At 40.2% G+C, this 21908-nt stretch overlaps 1 protein-coding gene across 9 annotated transcripts in view; it reads right to left on the bottom strand.

Moving 5' to 3' along the window:
* TEAD1 (TEA domain transcription factor 1) overlaps positions 1–21908 on the bottom strand; it is a 159745-nt gene that overhangs the window by 61443 nt on the left and 76394 nt on the right. Inside the window, exon 1 of one of the 9 annotated variants that reach the window (XM_030483236.1) lies at positions 14534–14548. The exons of the other annotated variants lie outside the window; for them this stretch is intronic. The gene's annotated coding sequence lies outside the window, so the exon portion shown is untranslated. Of the gene's footprint in view, positions 1–14533; positions 14549–21908 lie in introns of those variants that run through there. 9 annotated transcript variants of the gene reach the window in all.

Raw genomic sequence — 21908 nt, 5'->3', positions numbered from 1 at the left:
AACTGCATTTGTTGTAAAAAAAGGGAACACAGAATTTATGCAAAGGTCCAGCACAATGGTGTTGAAAAGGAGATAGAGGTAGAACCATCAGGCTGTATAGTCCCCACCATTTTTTTTTATTTACAGTGAAAGCCCCAGTCTCAAAGTAGGTGTTTTGTTAAATGGTGTTAACTTGAATCTTTTGCTGAATATGAAAACTAAATGGGAGGTGTTGAGTCCAAAGCAGAGCTGTCTTTTCTACCTCACATCTAGAAGCACACCAGCAACAAGATCTTGAGTGGGAGCAAGAAAAACAGTTCTGCTCAAAACCCAGAATGAAATAGAAAATCAATTAAGGAAACGGGGACATGCTGGCATCCCTCACTCCAGCTGTAGAGCTTCCCCACTTCTACAGGGCCACGGGCACAAAGTGTCACCCGTTTCTGAGGTACACTTAGCAGAATGAAGGCTGAGGAGAGAGAGCACTGTAACAACGGCAACCGAAATTATTGTATGCCAGTTTTATCACATAAGCTTTTGTCCATTATCTCAAGAAATAGTTTCCATGTCTTCAGATCTTTCTTATGGTCCTCCCACAGAGAGTATATCCAACATAAGCTTCAGATATCAAAAGGACACTCTTAAAAGCATTAAAGCAAATCCCTGAAACTATGTTTTCTTAATCACATCAGACACTTGGCTTGCAGATATGCTGCAGCATTTCTGAAAGAAATATAGAGCTGAGTAACAAAAATGGTCCCTCAGAAACTCTCATGCTTCACATTAATATTTTAGAAGAGAACTGAATCTCTACTACAGCAACCACTACAAATAGCTGAAAACTCAAGTGCATAGTGTGTATGTCTGATGAAACAGAAAACAGACAATGCAATTATTTCCATAAACTTCAGTCAATACGGACAAATTGCTTTTCAAATCTATGCAGGGCCTTGCTGTAGTATCATGACTGAAACCGAACTGCCCGAGTCTTCACAAACTCACTTCTAGCTAAAGAAACTCATTCAGAGTGCCTACCTCACCTGTCAGAGCTTGGTACTCCAGTCTTGTTAAAAACCTAAGTTAATCTATTGAAAACAAGTGTCATTACAGTGCTTTAAAAACGATAACCCTGGCTGCTTCTTCATCTTTCCATTTCCACTAGATTAATTAAAGTCCTCAATTAAAATGTAACCCAATTTACAAAAGCTTTTAAAATCTGGTAACTCAGATCTTTCCATCCTAGTGTTTATTTTCTATTGTAGCATCTGCCCTTACATCAGGCTTTTGTTTGCCCATTCTTACCTGGACAAAAGGCTCTTTTTTATTCTTCAGATTAAGAAAAAAAAGTGAAAATGTCAGACCTTTCTATGTGTGTAAGTCTTTCAAGAGCGTAGCTAAGCCATGCAGCCTCAGCAGCTCTAAAAATTAGTTCACAAACTTTCATGCCCAAATTATTTGCTGATTCTCTGAGCACTGGAAATACTTTGACTCGTGCATCTGAGAAAGTGCATCTCCACAGAAATCAGACCTCAGTCCATCTTCTTTCTGTACCTTCCCAAGCAAGACCCCCAAAGGCTCCTGCCTGCCTGCCGAGAGGTGTAAATATCCAGGTATTTGCACAAGAGAGAATGCAGTCAGACTCACCTATGCCTACCAGGCAGGCACTTGGTGGTGTATGTGCACACGCTGCACAGAGGAGGCATGGGATCATGCTTTGGCAGGATTAAGGTCTCTCACCTGAGTCTCTCCCTTTGCTGAAGAGCTGCCGACTGTTGTCTTCTGCCCATAGTCCATCCTGCCAGCTATATCTCTTAAATTAAGAGTTGTCCTTGCATTGCTGCCAACACTAGGTCTGAACAAGTACGTACTTCTGTGAGCAGCAGAATCAAGGAGTGTTGGTTTCCTATGGCTCTGGGTCCCAATAATGAGCTGGTGCCTCACTCGCAAGGACTATGCTCAGCCTTTCCCCAACAAGATGCTCATAGGGTGTCTCTCCCACCTACCCACTCTCCTGTTTTCAAGGAGCTTCAAAAGACATTTCCTAAAGAGCATCACCCTCCAGTTTGGTTAACATGAGCAAAGGATTTGCAGAAGTGATGGGAGAATTGACAGACAGACATTTGTGGACTGTTCTGGAGCTGTGGACAAAAGAAAAGTTCAAGAGAGAGAGTCTTGTTTCACTGGTGTATTCAAATTTGAATTTAAAGCTCAGCTGCTTGTGACATAATTGCAGACTACGGGTGAAGAAAACTCATCTCAGCCATCTAAATTCTCTATCCTTGTAGCAAGCAGTAAGGATCACAGGAAAAGAGCAAGAGACTGAAGTGATCAAGATGTTTTTCTCTTCAAAAAAATTTTCTCTTCTAAACTTCTAGTTTCATGGCTGTGCTTGAGCAGGGAAGATAACAGAAATTTGGAATAAAGCTCTTTATGGCAGAGACATTAGTGAACAAAAATAACAAATACAATCCCAGTTCCTACATCTGTTTTTTTTATGTAGTTGATGGTTCATATACTCAATACATATCTCTTACTAAACTTAGCTTAAAATAGTTTAGGATTATGTAGAAATCATTTAATATTTTACAATGCCAAAATGTTTATGGGTGAAGAGGTTGAGACAGTAAAACTGATGACCTTATAATGTTAAGTAAATATTTAAGGATGAGTAAATTGCACTAAGTTGTAGTAACTATATAATTCATTCTAATTTGAGAATCTTACACCCAGTGCAAATTGTATAAATTAGGCAAACTTAATCCCTGTGCTTAAACCCCCGTAAGGTCAATCATGTTCCTTGGAATTTGAAAGGTTTCATTGAGGTTGTTGTCTGTGGCATCTTAAGGTGTTTGTATATAATGAAGAGCTTGATTTTAAACACAGGGGGTTTTAAACTGCTGTCATAAAATAAAATACACTTTTAAAGGTTCTACTTTCTTTCATATAAATGTCTTTTCTTTTTCCTAAAATGTAGGAAGTAAAACCATTTAGCATTCAATATTAGGCTGAGTAGAAATCACTGGCCTGAAAGTTCAGCATTGCTTTCTACAACATACACCTACAATCCAATACATCCAATAACAGATTACATTAAATTTGACCTAAGCAGTGGGCAGGGTTCTTTATCCAGAAACAACATCCTTTGCACAAAATCGGTATTTTGAAGGATCAAAATCTTAAAGTGACCTATGGAAATACAGGTTGTCTTGTATTCCCAAGAAGATTACACTAAACCAAAGGATGGTATATGCTTGCATCTGATAAGGTAGAAATACCTATAGAGCCATGTAGGAACGGGCCTCAAGTATAAACATCCACCATACAACAAAGAAACTACACTACTTCACCTAGGAAAAGTCTCATCTGAATGTAGTTCAGTTGACAGGAACAGAAGAGTGGACCCATTTCCGGAAGACTTTCTTTGGTCAAGATTTTCCCATTTTAACTTTACCAACCCTCTCAACCTGCAACACAAATGCAGGTTTCAGTTCCAAAAAAAAACCCAAACCAACAAACCAGCATGCTGAAGGCATCTGGGAGAGCAGTAAATTACTAGTAGATTGGAAAGATTGATTTGTGAAGAAGTTACAACGAAGTGGAGACATTGCAATCAGCATGTACATGGTGTAAAGGCCGAGTCTCCCAGCAATCTCTGAATGCCCTCAATTCCCACTAGCAGACTGAAATCAGTGGGAGCTCAGGACGTTCAACAATTCATAAAAATTAAAGCAGGGCAACGACTGGTTTTATTGTTTGCTCTTGGCAGTACCCTCTAAGAGCTAGACTCTGAAGGAATGCATGATCTATGTTGTGACAACTTAGCAATTTAGAAAGGTTTAAGCAACAGGGATAGGGCAGTGAAAAGGCATGTAACAAGTGAATAAAGTGATCAAAGCTCATGATGGCTGGCATTCTTTATTAATACAGCAATCTCTGTATTACGGGTAGGGACTATTCTCAAACAAGCTCAACCTCTCTGTTCCTGACATACTAATTTCCTACAGATCACAGTAAAAGTACTTCTCGTGTGCTTCAGAAGGCTGTAATCTAGAGGGCTGTGGGTACTGTATGTGGAGAGGTTAGAGGGCCAGCTCTGGCACTACACTGTACTCATGGAGGGAGCACAGAGTAGGACATACCAACTGCAGTGGGAGTGAAAGGAGCTGATAAACAGAGGTGGAGAGAGCAGCATATGGGGCCGGGGACTGCTTTGTGGGCACAGGCAAGAGCGCTGCAGCCTGCAGCATGAAGGATGACATCTGAGTTGCATGAAGACAGAAGAGAAGCAGGATTTTTTTGACCTGATATGTGGGAATATACACAGAGGAATAATCTCAACAAAGCAAAAGTTTAAATATTAAGCAAGAAAATACCTTGAAGATTTAAAACAAACTCCAAAAAAATGGCTCATGTTGAGACACTAAAAACTAAATTGGGCAATTTTCTTCCAGTATGACCTAAAAATCTACACCTATAACAGAGCCCCAGGTGACAGGCATACTATAAACCATGCAACAGGCGTGCAACACAAATATCCCTGAACCTGCTCAAAATCAAAAACCCTACGGTACCACTACTGTTATTTACTTTGACTCATGGTTTAGTTTTAGATAGTCCTGCAAGGAGCAGGGAGTTGGACTCGAAGATCCTTATGGGTCCCTTCTAGCTCCAGATATTCTATGTTTCTATGACTCTTTTCACTTACATTTCTCTAAACCTGAGAGTTTAGTAGTCACACCCAGAAGGCACTCCTTGCTTATCCTTCTGGTTTTCTTACAGAGAGTAAGAAAAGTAGGAGGTGACAAATAACTGGATGATTCCTCTTCAAGAATGGCTGTGGCAAGTTAGTATTGTACTGATGTCACTCTTCTTGTTCATATCACTTTTTCTAACAAATTACACTTTTGATTTAAGCATAGACTCTGCATTTCTTATACACTGGAACATACCAAAATACTTCCACAAGTCATCTCCTTTTCTTTGAAGGAAAAATAAAATAAGGACCTACTGTAAATGCAAGCAGCTGTCCCACCTTTAATTTCCTTCTAACACTTAACACCAGGCTTAAAATTTTACCATATAAACACACAGAAGCTGAAACACCACAAGCAGCCCTTCCATCTATCTACTTCGCTTTACACATTAAACCACGATTCAAAGAGAGTCCATTAAGGCATCTAAATGCGACTTACCACATGTGTTAATTGGGTGGGGGAAAAAAAAAAGAAAACACAACCCTCGAATGTGGACATTTATGTATTCCCATTATTCAGACCCTCTTGATGCCACAATCTCCCACTTCTATAGTTTATAAATGTTTGATTTAAAATATAGCCATTTTATCATTTGTACCACATTTACCTCATCTTACCACTGTTCTGACTGGATGAGAAGCTAATGTAGCCTACACTGTCTGGTCAATTATTGCATGGACACCAGGGACCAATTAATGCCATCCATAAAAGCCTGAATCATTCTGTCAATTAACTAGAACTAACTATGTCATCAGATATATTACTGGTGAGCAAGTCTATTTGGTCGCAATATGTCTTGAAGGAGAGCAGTATCAAATGAATCACAATTGACTTGGACAACTGCTAGCATAATTTCAGAAGATGAAAAGACAAATGTGGTAGTTATTAGTGGTCCCCTGAGGAATTACGGCCAAGCAATTGTAATGTGCTAAGACTGTACTAGCAGGTGCCCACAGCACAAATCAGGCAGAGGGTTAAATCAATATTTTCAATTTCTTAGGATCAATCCAGTGTTTGAAGAAGATGGAAACTTGTTAGCAATTCGCAGAATGTGTAAATGAAAAGTCAAACTTCTTATTATTTGTTAAAAAGGAATTGGTGCTCTGCATCATGCCCTTGGCACAAGGTAATGCTTTCATGATCCAGTTGCTTGGGCATTCACTAAAAATCTAGCAGTTCTTAAATTTTAATAGAGTGCAAAAGGTTACTTTAATACATGCTGAACATTCAAGATCTTTAAAAATGATTGAAGTGTCAATAGGAAAGTTTTTGAGCTGTGACAACAGCATACTTATTAATGATTAGTGCAAGAAGCAGAAGAAACCTTGATCGCTTCAGGAAAGTCTCACCAGGAATGCAGCTTGACATCTTCGGTACAACTTCACATTTATTCTGTTTCATACGGAAGAACCTTAGGATCATTAAGTGATCCTTTACCAATTAAACAAGAAAGGAAAAAGTGGCCTTGCAAATTGATTTCATTTATCACTGCTGGGTTTAAAGGTGCCTATAGCAGGACTTAAAGCATTGGCATCACATTCTTTAGTTTTAACACAAAGGTATCAAATGCACCCTTACATCTTATTACTGTTTTGCAAGAAGTTGTCTCCAGTTACCCTGACATACAGGGTATGGTGAATACTCTTAAATCTGAGTTAGGGAAACATACCCTTAAAATGACACCCTAGAAAGGGCACTGCCAAATCCCTGGGAATTGGAAGCAGAAAACCAGCAAGTAACATTATTGTACCTGGGAAAAAGCAGGTGATGTCAGGGAAAGCTATTTCCATGATGCACGCCCAACTCTATAAGCCCATTATTTCAAACAGATCAAAAACACAAACCATTTTCCATGTTATAAAACTAATGCAATTTTTATTAGAAAAACAAAAAGAAAGCCCTGATGGTTAATTAAAAAGAGGAAACACACCAAAACACAGTTTTCAAACACAATGCCTAAAGAAAGCACCTATGCTTCAAACATAGATACATTTCTCTATACGCTTGGCTAGTATAGGAATTCTTTGTATAGTCTTCGCTCTTCAGACTTCATTTTATGGGCACAGACAAGAGAAGAGGTAGATGAAGCTCCTATTTCACAATTGCCAGGGACAGAAATATTAGTTTTAATATTCTTGTTGGCTGTTCTTTTATTGTGAAGATAACAATAATTACAGTACTGGAAAAATAGTTCATCTGACTGGAGTGCCTTGCATCCAAAGGATATTGGAGCACTCTCAGCACCAGAGCAGAGAAATGATCTCTTGTTCATCATACAGTCAACCTGTGAATTCACTGCTACAGGAAGTTACTAGCAACACCTCTCTAGATGCTGTTTTTAAATAATAGTTGCAGCCTTCACAGGCCAAAATAATAAAGACACTTGAATTTCAAGAAACTGCAAACCCTTTTAAAGTTTTACATTAGGCATTGCAGAGGAAATAGGAGATATTTCTTCTTTCTCAGCCTTTTTGTGGGAAAACAAGGGTGCTGAGCCAAATGAAATAGTAATTACAAGTAATCATTAAAGTGGATTTCCCTATTTCAGGGTTGGACCAGCTAATCTATTGTCAATGTCTAACTGTGGCTTGTCTGATTTGCACAATGCCTTTGTCAAGAAGACCTTTTACTCAATGTACATTTAAAACAATATGGGGGGTGCTCCACACTGCAGCACATCAGGTCCAAAGTAGACAGATGTGCTATACTGTGTAAGACGAGTACAATAAAACTATGGGAATGCAAAACAGTGCAGTACTTCCTACTAATTTGGCCCCTATTAATTACAAAAAAAAAAAAAAAAAGAGAAAGAACTCATTATAGTAATGATATAGTTATTCTTTGAAGAATAATACAGGGAAGATAAGGCCTTTAATCCAAGATACACAGCCAATACGGTTTTTTTCTTGCCTAACCCCTCTATCTGTGCACTGTGTATCAGTAACAATGTGTGTTTTTGGCTCCCTGTACACACCCTCAGGTGAAAACCATTAGCTGGCTTTATTGAGGATACAGTGTACATGTACTTCCTTGTGTTGGACTGGGGGAGCTCGAAGAACCTACACCTTTAAGAAGCACAGCAAACAAGCGCAATCATTTGAAACAGAGGTTCAGCAAATAGGAGACAATAAATACGGAGAAACTTGAAACCGGCCCACTCACTGCCCAAGAGAAATCTCCAGCTTGCCTCACTCTCAGACACACCCTTGCAGCTCTTCTGGAAAGCTGTGCCCTGTTCTCAAGACAAGGAGCTAATTGATTCAATCGTCTTCTGTACATGCAACTATAAAATAAAGTGCATAAAGAACAGTGTGGACATACAGCTCAGCTGACTGCATTAAAAGACTCTGCTGTCTAACAACGCGCTGATCACAGAACAAGTGCTGTGATTGTTCCAGCCAGACGCCACAAGACCAAGAATGCATAATTTCAGTACAAGTGTGTCCAACAGTAGGATATATTGGCAGCAAAATAGCAAACCGGCTTTAAGTTCAGCTATTGTTAACATTTTTCTCTACCATCTATGGAATTACCAAGACAGTATGGAAGCGGGGTTGGTCCATCCTCTGCCACCAGCTCACACACCTGCCAGAACACCTCCTGTCTCTATGCACAGCAACAGATTTTCACCTTCACAAAGTGGCATTTTTATTCCACCTAGAAACTGTATTCTTTAACTTCCTCTGTAACAACTTTTGAGTTGGGGTTTCCACAGTGGGACAGAAACCAGAGAAAACAGAGTCAATCTTTTCAGACTGAAACTGATATACCACTTAATACCTCCATTTGATTTCTTTTACAGCATGATTTATTTCAGACTCTCTGGTTCTGACCCAGTATAACTCACCAGGCTGAGGGAAACTCACTCTGACACTGGATCTATATGAAAGTTCCCAGCAGTGTAAGGGGAGGGTCATCTGTCACAGAAACATACGGAGAATACCTCTGCCGTACTCAGCCCTAAGTAAGGGCTGTACCATTTAGATTCTTTTGAACTATATGCCAAAAAGCAAAACGGCATGAGTTGCATTTCAAGCAGAGCAAGAAACGTGCTCTCTTTGTATTCATGTGGCAATTTTTCTGCTAAGCAATGGCACCAATCAATTCCACTAATGATTAAAGGGAGAAATTTTATATCAGAACCCATTCTGTGAACTCTGATTTCAAACACTGCACTTGGATCTCAAATGCAACAGAACTAGCTATTAATTTAAGAATGAGCTATATAAAACTGGATATTAAATAAGTCTAAAAACACAAAGCTCATACCTTTGAAATGTTTGGAGTTTTTTTCTCCAGAAATAATGATATGAAAAAAATATATAGAATATGTACTTATTTTCTGTATGAACAACTGTATTGAAAATTTTGAAAACCTAGGAAAAACCATACAGCAGGAAAATTATTCTAAGCAACTTCCCACACAGTCACTGAGCTTCTCGTATCAGTTCTTCTGGTTTAAATATGGAGTAATTTCAGAAAACAGAGCGACAAAGTTAAACTGATGTAAAACTGGGGTCTGTGTGAGGAGAATCAGCTCTAAAATATTTATCAGATTCCACAGATTTTAGACACATAGGTTACAATCCCTTTAAGAACAAGTTAGTGGGAAACCAGAAGTTTTCTACCAGGTAAACAGGAGCTGTGATTTTAGTCAAGATAGAAATTAATTTCCAGGTCTTGGCTAGATAAATTGAGCAAATTGGAAAGATGATAACGAGTTATCCTCTCTGCTTTCTGACAAAACCAACAAGTATCAGATACCAAGTAATATCTGGCCAGGTGTCCCCATGAACTTCACAGCAGGATTTCACCTCAGGATCTCAGTGTCCCTGCCCCTCAAATGAGTGTCTTCTCCTGAAGTCACCAGCAATGCCATGATTCAATTCAGTCTAATTCTCGTACACAATTAAATTCAGACTTTTTTTTTTTTTTTGGTGGAATAAAGGGGGGGCTTCAGGATCGCATCACATGAGAAATATTTACATGTTGCATCTGATTTCACACAGTTTAAGTTCACTGACTTCAAAGGACTTAGTGACAGTTTGCTCACAAAGAGTGACCCTGTGCTTTTCCTTTCCTTACCTCCTTGCTCAAGCTCAAAGCCCTACACTAACAAAAGATAATGACCCATACAGTCAGCCATGCACTTGATACAAGAACTTGAATCTGATCTGCTACTAATGCTCTTGCCCTGAACTTGTCTTTAGTATTTAACGATCTTTAACATACCTAAGGTCTGACTCTCCTCCCATCCCCCTTTTTATGACTTTAGCTTTGCGATGACTCAGAACACCCATAAAGAGACATCTCCTTACTTGTCAACCAGCCCTACAGACCAACATCTTTTCAGCTCCTCTGATATAAACATGATCCATCTTGATCTTGCTACAGCATCTTAGTAGGGTGTTTATAGAATAATGAGTCTAGGGGACAGAAAAGGCAGGAAGCAGGATTTCTCTCCAGAGAAATCCAGAGCATGGCACATGAGCCCTCAAATGCTCGTTAGAGGGAATGAGGTGATCACCCCTCACTCCTCAGGTGAGCTGGGAGAGCAGCTCCTCTCATCACAATAACCAGCAAATAGGTCTCCATATTAACACCTAAAGAACATTTGAAAAGAAAATAAAGGCAAGATTCCCAAGTCTGTTGCTACACATAACCTATTGTTTCTCATACTTATTATTATCACTATTGTTTCCATTGTGTTACCAGTATATTTCTGCCATGTAAAAAATAGACTCAAAAATATTTTAAGTATTTTCTTACCAAAATTACATGCTTTGAAAAGCAGAATTACAACTCTGTACATTCTTTATTCAACTACAATTTTTCTCCCATAGTGCTGTGAAGGAGAGAACAGCATTTTACCCTGTTAACGTTTTGCTTGGATGTGGTGCTGCTGTTAGCCAAAACGGAGCGCCACAATAATCCTGACTGATGACCACTCCACAAAAGACACCAGAACCAGGAAAACCATTACAACTAAATAACAATATGAAACTAAACACAATAACTTTGTGATCATTTTATGTCATACATTCATTAGAATAGTCATAAACATGTATCTGATTATTCATGATTCAAATCTAGCATGCAATGTTAAAATGGAACCTAGTGCATCCTAAACTCCCCTTAAAGAAAAATCAGTTGAGAAGTTACTCATGCTCCTGCATAACTGATTCTGAACCCTGCACAGTTTTTTTCAAGCAGATACACTGAACAAAGGCACTTAGTATACAAATGTTGGTTAATACTTCTTATATTCACAAGGCAGTAAAAACCTGTGTTGCAAATTATTCCCTGATGAAGACATTGAATTGCTGCATCATGTTGATGATGTTCTGCAAGACACATGTGGATAGCCTGCATGATTTAGGCTTTGCATAATAAAAATATTTTTATATTAGATCAGAGTAAATCAGTGAAATCTATTTTAAGACTATCTAAAGCAATGAAGTTGTCTCTCTAGATTTATTCACAGATATATGTCCAACCACTTTTGGACTCATGCAGATTTCATGTTTATACAGAAAAGGTGACTTCTTGCTTCAACTGAACTTTGCATTAAGTTAAATCCCCGGGGGAAAAAGAATAAATCCATAATTATAGGTGCAATATCATTCGCTGAAGAACACAGCTTTTCAAATTTAATTACAAACCCTAGACGTACTTAGTTAATCGGATCAATTGCAAGTCACAGCAAAGCGCATTCTAATTTTCAAGACAGATGAAATTTTGCCACCTCTCAGCTGCTGTGAGAGCCAACGTCAGGTGAAAAGTAAGATAAACCAGACAAGCATGTTTTCCAAGCGCTACCTTACAGCAGATTTTATGACTGTGTTTGTAGAGATGTTCCCTGCAGATCTTTGATTTGCTAAGGCTGGTTTTATCTTGCTGAACCTCTGCTGAGCAGCAGCCACCCCCCTGAGGAGGCAACAATACCTTTTTTGACAGGTCCCATCATCCTTTCTTGCCCCAGGAATGCAGCAGGCCAGTTCTCAAAAGCCTCTTTATTAATTTCTTGGAGCAAAACTGAAGTTCTACATATAGAAACAGGTGACATCTCAAAATAGCTCCTAAGCAGTCCTGCCCAAGACCATAATTAGTGCGCTTACTCTAATGGACCTGCAGCAGAGACTGAAATAAAGTCTTTCTTCAGGTACTTGCTACAGCAAAATTACTTTGCCACTGTTCGTTCTACTTCCACTGCTGAGGTGGGGAGGCTGTAGTGTCAGTCTAGCTCTGCAGGATCTCTACTGAATAACGAGCCCCTCACAACAGGAAGATGGCTTATGTGTTGTGACTCTGGATCATCAAAATCTTCTGGTTTCCCTTTATCTTTTCTGCAATATCAACCTGTTCTTTTTTTCTGCAATCGTGAGTTCTTTCAGATGGAGACCATCTCCTCCTTGTGACTGTGCAGCACTTAGTATAATGAAAAATAAAGCTTAGAATACTACAAGACAATCGTATTTTCAGTGCTTCAGCTAGGTAACAAGCCATCAGACCTTGCAATATACGGCATCTCTCTTCACAAGCCTCTGGTAATTCTGCTTTGGTTGCACAGACTGTCACTCATATGAATGGTCTTGAGGGTACTCTGGGCAAAAAAGGCAAAACCAAGCCCAAAACAAATGGTTTGCAAATGGATCAATACTGCAGTCAGTCTACTGTAAATAGAAGGCAAAAATTAGCATATGCAATAATTGCTGGTTTGTTTCATGGTTGTGTTTCCTTTTATTGTAAACATCAACTTAAAAGCTGCTGGTGACACAGCAGTTGCAAAATGAACTGCTCTAATCACAGTATACTCTCAGGTTGACAAAAAAGCACTCTTAAAAGGAATTATTATAGCATTATAATTACACAACTATAATATGATTTGCAATATTTTCAGTTACTTTGGATCTCAATTCCGTGGTGCTGGCTGTTTAAAAACACAGTTTCTTAAAGAGCTGGCTTAGCACAGAAAATCAGAGACAACAGGTAGATGTAATGGGCAGGCGAAAGGCACAGCAGAGGTAAGAATAGCCTGACAGCTGTGCCAGATAAAGTAACCAGTATTTTCCTCTTTTTAAATAAATTTTGGCACACATAGAGGCAGGCAAATCAAAGCAATTCAAACACTGCCAGAGCCCTATTGACATCTATACAGTGTGCTGCTTCTCTATGAAAAAACGAATTTCCTCTAAAACACTCCACAACCTCCAAGGACTGGGAACGTGCCCCGGCATCACCCTCTCTAATATCTAACAAACAGATGAAGTCTGGACTGGGAGAAAAGCACCGAGAAGCATGTGGATCCTGAGGCAAGACAAGCAGGTAGACAATCAGGAGCAGAACAGCAAGGAGACACTGAAGAGCAACACAGTCCCAGATGCACAAGATGGGGTGTCAGGCCTGCCCAAAGCCCAGTAAGGCCAGCATCTCACCCCTGAGTAAAGGAAGATGAATGTGGGGATAGCTCAAGAAAGTTCTCCTAAATTCAAATAATTTGCAGCTCAACAGTGTCCTGAGCCAGAAGCAGCACCTCTGGATATAACATGGGATTTTTCTTCTGCCTGTTTGTTTTCTGACTGTAAGTAAGCATTTCACTTCCACTATATCTTCTAGATTTTCATAGCTGAACTAGATCTTGTATCAAGAGGTACTGTCTTTTGTTTGCTTTGACCTCTTACCTAAACATTAAATTGCTGTGGAAGAAGCAGTAAGCAGCTGCTCCTCATTCACCACCTTTCACCTTCTCTGTGCAACTCTATTTTACAGACTTCAACCCTATCCTCCTAGAGTCACCTCTTCTGGACTGAAGAGGTACCATCCATGGCATCACTGATTGTGCTGAAACTGTTCATAGGGAAATTCTTTAATCCTCCTTGTTACCTCTTCAAATCTAATCCAGGTCTGCTGCTCTCCTTTTTAAGAGGAGGAACTGAAATGCACAAAGTCTGCAAGGCTGCCCTGGCTGCCAGACGCAGCAAACTTCCTTAATCCTGCAGCACCACGGAAACGCCAAACTTCTCAAAAAAAAAAGATCAAAAAAATCCTGGAGTGCTTTGTGCAGTGCTGCCACAAAGATTTTCAATTCTATCACCTAATAAAATTTAAGGCTAAAAAAAAATCACTTGCCACTTTTATTTCCTCACATTTTTTGCTTACTTGCAAGTATGAGAACATTAGCACGGACTGGATTGTTTCAGTTTTTGAAATGTGTAGTCCTCTCACAATAACTTTTGATGTTTTATGGACCTCCAGACATCTACAGACCACATGCTGAGTAACACTGCTGTTTAGTGCTTTAGCACACAGCCAAATGGGAGTTAAGGGGACAAAACAATTTTGACTCAAACTGCCCTCTACGGTACGACTAACTGCTCAGGAATTTTCTATATATATTCAAAACTACTTTTATATAATCTGATGCTCATTTCCCATGCTATAAATTCACACGTGTGTGCTCAAGTGTGGTTCACTGTTTTGGACCTGAGGCATTAGAGATTAACACTTCCTTGTGAGGATGCATCTTAATATGGAGAACCCAAGCACCACAGGGTTCACAGCTGAACTACCTATGAACCCCCAGACACAGCATGAAGAATATGGCCAAAACCCTGTGAAAGATTCGTGCCTGTGTTTTTAGGTCAAATACTAACAAACATCAACTATTTTCTCACAGTAGCTGAACTATGTGCAATTCTTTATGACTCACTGAAAACTTGGAACAGCTGTAAGGAATTGTCAGTAAACTTAAGCAAGGCCAGAGTGGATCAGCAATTGTACTGAAACAAAATGTTACAAACCTGAGTGATAAATTGCATGAGATGCCCATAATGGAAGGCTTGAGGCTGTTGTTGCAAAGGATCACCCGTGAAGATGGAATCACTGGACAAAAGACAAAGTCAGTATATGTTCCTATGGATTTAACAATTTTATTGCTTCTAACTAGCCCTGCCTACCTTGGTAGATCATGAACTGGAAAAATTCTGATTTAAAGAACATAAATTTCACATTTGCTTGCATTTATTACTGACATCACAATTCCAGCAATTCATAAATTTCCACACTGCTCAGCAAGCTCTGACCTCCAGGGAAAATACTATGCTGATGTCACTGCAACAGCAATGCTAAAACCCAGAAGACACAGAGTTACCAGTATCTTAGTAATGGCAATGGATTCAACTACTTGAAAAATCAGTATGATACTCAAAGGTAAATGTTGGAGTTGTGGAAAAGAAAATGATTGAGTCCATATGTTGTGGAAAAATACATGGGATAACAGGTCCTTGGGAGAAAGGCTGTAGAGACTAAACATGATACTTAAAATCTACATATCTGAAGATTATAAATATTTATTTCATATTATTTAGACTTGTCAGTACATGTAAGGAAGCTGCAAAGAAGTAGTTTATACTCAGAGAAAATCTGGTGAAAGAAAACAATCCAAACAAAATTCCCAAAACTACAGTGGAGGAATATGGCAACATTTTTAACATTTGATATCACATAGTCCCTTGGAAACACAAGAACTCCTATTCTGCCTTGATCAGTAGCTCGCCTAGTTTGATTCTCTGTTTCCGTCAGTTACAAGCTTTAGATGTTCCAAAAAAGGTTCAAAACACGGCAGAATAAGTTGCCCACAGCTTATTCCCAGTTTGTAACACAAAGAACATAAAATTTCCTTATAAAAAGTTTATTTCGTCTCACATAGTTGTACATTCTTACTATCCACATAAGTATCTGATCTTCCCTTGTATCTCACATGCTAGAGAGTCATAGTGCTGAAGAAGGACCTGCATTTCCCCAAGATTACCACTGGATCCCTATTACAGAATATCTGCTTCCTTCCAGCTCTACAGTATAGCAGCCAAGTCTGAAAGAGGTGGTCTCCCCATATTGATGTGCACATGATTCTATGTGACTTGTATTCATTCTGCAGTTCCATTTTGCACCTACAGATCCAGTTTTATTGACTTGGTGGTAATTAAAACCAATTCGTGCTATCTCTCTCTTTCTCTTGCCCCCTTTCCACTTATTTAACTTCGCATGTTAAATTCCCTAGGATCACTCCTATGGAGCTACTCTGTTCTGTCTCTCTCAGAGGCACAAGAAGAGAAAATGGGTGAAGGTGCTCAGTCATGCCTGAGCATAACTCTTTAATCCATCTCCAGAACACTGCACAGACTGGGAAGGAGACTATCAAGACTTCCCACCCAGGGAGCCACACAGCATCATCATTGTGGGTACTTTATTCTGAATGCACACCAACAACCATCAAGCATAAATAGGGATGATATTTCAAATCAATGAGAACAGACGCATCAGGTAACAAAGTAGCCATCCCAAATGACAATTAATTAAAATACCACTATCAGAATTGTCAGAACCATCCTCATGTGCTCCTGGACATACGCAGAGGAGGGTGAGAGTGGGCCCCACTCGCTCCCAGTAAGCCAAACCCCAGAGGTGCAGAGAGCAGGAGGACCCAGCCTATGCTCCAGTAGTGCTTCGATGCTCCATCAGCACGTCCGAGCCCAGCCTTCCCTGCAGGGCTGAGCACCTCAAATCCCTTTCAGGAAGATTTATGCAGGTTTAATTATAGGCATGTACCAGGAGAGAGCTCGGTATAGAGTTTCCCCCTTTCTTGCCTTGTTATATTTGCCATACTTAATGTTCCATAATTGAATACATGCAATCTGGACCAGCTGTAGCTGCAAGTACTACAGGTTCACTTTGGATGTAGAGGCAGTAAAATCAGAAACGCTCAGGCCACTAGTGCAATTCAGTGAATACGTTTGGCAAGGCAGAAACAAAGAATTAGTGTACTGACACTAACCTTTCAGGAACAAGACAGGTTTACTCTGAGCATTAATTCTGAAAGGAATGAGGTTGTGGTTTCAGTTTACTCTTTAATAGTCTTCATCATAAAAGCACTACAGGTAATATCCCATAGTCAGTGATTTCTGATAAGGAGAGTCCAATAAGCAATTTTCTAGCACATACTGGAACTAAGCTACTGCTGTAATCTGAAAAAACCAAATAAAACAATGCTCCAGTCTACATATATCATCAGAAAGCACAGGCAAAACAATTTAAATATTTTGCCGTCAAGCCATTTGAGGGTTTAGCCACATTTTCCATTAAAATTAGCAGCCAAAACCTCCAGTTCTTCTTTGAAACACTCACATTTAGAGTTTTCTTAGTGTATGCAAAACATCATCTTTTACTATTGCATAGCAGTAGTAACTCCCTCACTATCAGTCTTGGTCCAGAAAAAGTATTCCAATTTTATACAAATAATTTTTTAAGCTGTTTTGTTGGAAAAACTGTTGAAAAAACAGTTTGAATTAAAATCTGTTCAGCAAGAAAGTCCAGTTTTACATCTCCTCTATAAAATCAGTGTATATGGTTATTATTAATTTCTGAATCACACCATGTGCTCTTTGCTACAATAATTGCTAACTGAAGTCAACAGCAGTACTGTCATCCATTTTAATGGGCTGGGATCACACCACAAGACACGAAATAAAGACATTTCTTGTTTCAAAATGCTTAGGATCAAAACAAGAAAAACACAAGAGACACACTGGGAAACCCAGAGGGATGAATGACTAGGAATTTAATTTCTCATTTATTGCTAATATTATTGTTGACTTGCTTGTTAATGTAACGTAGCACTTACATTAAGAGATCTGTGTCACAGTGACCCACTAATGATGATTTGTATCTGCTGCCAGGATAGGCGGACATAGAAGAGACTATTTCGGTGGTGTTCAGGGGCTATTTCCCTGTCATTTAGGGGATTTAAAGCTCTTAAGCAGTTACAGGCTTGTTTATTTTTTAATAATTAGAGCTGTCTGAATTGTAAGTCAAAGAAGACAGAGGTAGGATAAGGGGCCTCTGCTATCTATAGCGCAATTGCAGCACAAAGGAGAAGGCAGGAGCTGCTTACAGGGCTGTTTTTCCTCCCCTCCTCACCAGGTGGGGAGGGTGGAAGAGCCTCCTCCGTTTCCCTAGGCAGCACAGCTATGCCCTTCTGCAGGTAAAGGCAGCTCCTCATCACGAAAGCAAAACAAAGAACAGCATTTCCTAAGCCACAGCTCTCAGACTGTGTGTGACTGGTGTTGATTCCTCATGCAGGACTGACCAGACCTTCCTGCTGCACTTTTGCTGCATGGCCGCATTAGGCACCATCACTAGCTCTGTGCTTAGCCTCATGCTCACAAAGCATCTGAAACAGTCTGCTGGAACTGAGCTGCCACAGGAACACAGCCTGGAGCAAGGAGCTCCCTCCTTATAAATATTATGTATTTTTTGTGCCATGCTGACACATATCTTGGCTTCTAGGTTAGCATGGCCAGCACTGTGAAGCCTTGGCAGCAGACCAAGGGAGCTTGGGAAGGGGCTGTGGGGGGAGAGGAGGGAGAAACCTCAACTTTGCATAACTAAATTTGGAACACAAAATTTGATCTAGTGAAGCCATAACTATCCAGCAAAACAAACAAGCAGAAAAAGCCCTACAACGGATACATCCTGTCTAAAGAACCAGCATCAGGCAGTGGCAAATGCCCTATTTTGCCAGAACAACCTGTGTTCCCCATGGAGGGCTCATCAGCACAGCTGTACTAGCAAACCTCTCCTAGCCAACACAAGCCTGGAACAGTCACAGGGACACACCTCCAGCCCAAGCTTTTCAAAAAGCCTTCCATCAAATCTATTCTTTACTAAGGGTCACTGATCATGACTCCATAACAAAAAGCACAGGGGGAATACATACTCAGAAACATCAATTTGTAAGACAAGGAAAAAACATCTGCTTGTAATGGCAGGCATGGACAGATGCACAGAGAATCATCATAGAACGATTTGGGTTGTAAGTGACCTTAAAGATCACCTAGTTCCAGCCCCCCTGCCACTGCCATAATACCAGTTTGGCTTGGCTTTGTCTGGTTGCTTTTCAAAACAGTGTACTTACTATTCCACCTAGGAAACTGGTATCCCTTATTGATGAAATGTGTAACCCTTTACTACAGTGACCATTCATGGACACAAGCATCCAAGCAGAATGGGTTGATTAAAATAGACAGAACACAAAAATATGAGTGGCAAATAAACAACTGCTGCTTTTAATAATGGGTGATGTTTGTATCTGTGCAAGTGGGTGTAAAATTCTTCTGTTATTAAGGCAAAGCAGTGGGGAACCAAGCCTGTGGCTCACACTGCAATGGCAATCATGTTATCCTGTCTCCCACCCTCAGCCTCCACAACATCTATGAGCATGCCAGCAATAAATCAAGAACTCTCTATTCTTCACATCTGGGTGTTTGTTTTTAAATGAGGATCATACAGAAGCCCTCAAATATCTATAGCAAACACTGGAAGGAGAACTGAGCAAGAGATATTACCCAGGCCCTTCCAAACCAGATGCAAACCAACAGTGCTGCTTGCCGTTCTTTCCTTAACTGGGCTAGTGCTTTATCCACTCTATCTACAGCTATTTAGACTCCAGGCTCTTCAGGCCAGGGACCACCTACTGTGTGCATGTTTCTACAGCCTCCGGAACAAGGCTTCCATTTTTGCTGGTTCTCCCTAGGCTAGACCATAATAAATACGATTATTTTAACAATAACACACATTAATAATCGTTAATGCGTTGCTTGAATTTTCCTTTGAAATGCAATCTGTGCTCTCCTCCCTCAGCAGTTTAATTGCTGGCTGAACTTTTCTCAGTTAACTGAAAGTGCCATAGGTAAGATTTTTTCCATTATCAGCACTTTTAATCTTTGAGTAATTTAAAGCAAATTCATCTTTCTCTGTGATTGAAAATAAGCCCAACTGCTGGGGGTTTTCTTTGTGGTTTTTTGTTTGGTGGTTTGGTTGTTTTTTTTTCCTTCTTTTTTTTTTCCTTTTCAGAACTTTTAAGTTATTTTCTAACAGCAACCTGTGCTGGCTGCAGTAGTGCAGACATGACATAATGCTGGGTGTTAATGGTTACCTAACCCTGACTGTCAACTCTCCCCATTTCCATGGGTGCTCTCAGACCCTCTTATGCCTACCAAACTCACAGTGCTGCCAGGCTGGGTCAAAGTCACTGCTCTGTATAAGAAAACCAGTTCCTTTCAAAGCATGTGCCTTCCTGGACTCAGAAATGGAGCTCTACTTCGTTGCAGTGCACCAGGCTAGCTGCTCTTTCATAGGCATCTTCAAGTTCCCGGGGCTGTGGGAGGCCGCGCCATTCTCAGCTTCCCAGCATGTTGCTGTGGGAGCGGGTCTGTGCCAGCAGCGCTGAAGAGCATGTCGGGGTGTTGCGGGGTGCCGGTGAACAGCTGCCTGGTGCAGAGAGATCACCTTTCTGGGCAGGCCAGAAAAATCTGTGTCAATGTTATGAACTTGCCTGGCATGCTGAGGAAAGGAGAGTCAACCCGCGGCAGCCTGGCCCCGAAAATAACCCCGCTCCCAGGGCTGCTGGTTGGCGTCAGGCTCCTGCGTGCCTGCGAAAGAGCACAGCGGTGTCCCAGGGCTGGCTGGGGCTGTGCACGCTCTCCCACGGGGGCTGTGCTCACAGGGCATGAGTCTCTGCTCTGCCCGGCTGCGCCACAAGGAGAAAAGCCTGGTGCCTTCGAGAAGACAAAAATCCATCATTTCAGCTAGCTGTTTAGGCTTTAATGAACTACCTTCCTCACACAAAGAATTCCTCTCATCTCACTCCACATCAAACACAATTATTTGTAGGAGTGGTATGTGTATGACAGAGGGACCATGGGGCCCCACCATGGACCAAAACCCCGCTGTGCTAAGCACTGTACAAATACAGAGCAAAAGAGATGATCCTTTCCCCAAAGAGCTTATATCTAAGCATAAAATGGAAAAATCTCATTATTGACAGATTAATGACAATCTGTCAGAGCAACCATTCCTATTAGGAGTTTCTTGTGCAGAAAAGTAGCACAGGGCCCTCATAATTAGCTAATGATAGCTAATCCGATGTGAAAATCGAACAGGTAAAATTAAGAACTCACCTCCGTGGTAATAATACATAAAAAATGAGTACACAGAAACATTTTAAACAGAACATGAAGATGAGTAACTCCCAGGGAAGAGGCCAATGGATGGATTTCTTTTGTCAACTTCAAGAAAATATGCAACATATATGTTCCCAGAACCGCTGTTTTTAAATAACATCTGTGGATTTTCCTCCTTCAGCCCAGTTTACTGAGCTAGTTTTAATATGAATGCTACAAAAATAAGTATGCCACTGACAGGCTACATATTGGGAGTTTTTTGCATATTAGTGCTACCTTACATACATTTGCAAAAAGATTATTTCTCTCAAAGTAGTGCTGCTTCTGCTTGATCATCTATAATTCAGTTATTAAATATTGGCCAAACACAGTGCTAAACTTCCTAACTCACATCACTTTCATAATTACAAGAAAGTAGTACAGAAAAGGTCACAAGTATTTGTTCTGCATGTACAAATTGCATCCACACACAGGGCTTGCAACAGCCTAAGGACAATTTCACACTACTCTCGTTCAGTCTCACAGTTGCCATCTGAGATGGAGCAGCCTTTTGATATTCAATACAATATTTGACAGTGTCGACACTTAGATGATATCTAAGTATATGTCAAGAAACACAACTAGAAGGAGCTTGAGAAAAAAAAAATTCATATCCTCATGTGGTGTAAAAGAGCATGCACCCATGCGTGCCAGTGAAAATCACACTGATTTACATAATGTGAGCATCTGGCTCTTTTCCAAGGGCAAGGACTTGCCGCCCAAGGGCAAGAAACAGCCCATGACATTATTCCACGTGGGCACACAATTTTCCCTGCATTATTCCTAGATAACTCCCACGTGGCTTCTCCCACCCTTACGAAGGAAAGATTCCCATCTTGACTTCAAATGAAGTTATTCACACCAAAATTACCTTGGCCATAAAATGTTCAGGCTCCCAGGTAGGGCACAAAGCACTACTGTTGTACCATCAATGTCTAACTTGAGCACTATGAGTTCTGAACCTCCACAAATTTATTGTGACCAATCTTGCTATATTTACTCCTGTTATACGATCACCAAGATACACAGTGTTTAGGTCTAATCCTGCAGTGCTGACATTAAAAACCACCCCAATCACCCAAAATTTAGTTTCAATACTGCATTAAGACCTTCATTA

This window comes from Strigops habroptila, chromosome 4 (assembly GCF_004027225.2).
Source record: "Strigops habroptila isolate Jane chromosome 4, bStrHab1.2.pri, whole genome shotgun sequence".
NCBI classification, from domain to species: domain Eukaryota; kingdom Metazoa; phylum Chordata; class Aves; order Psittaciformes; family Psittacidae; genus Strigops; species Strigops habroptila.
This window is presented reverse-complemented; position numbering and strand designations above follow the sequence as displayed.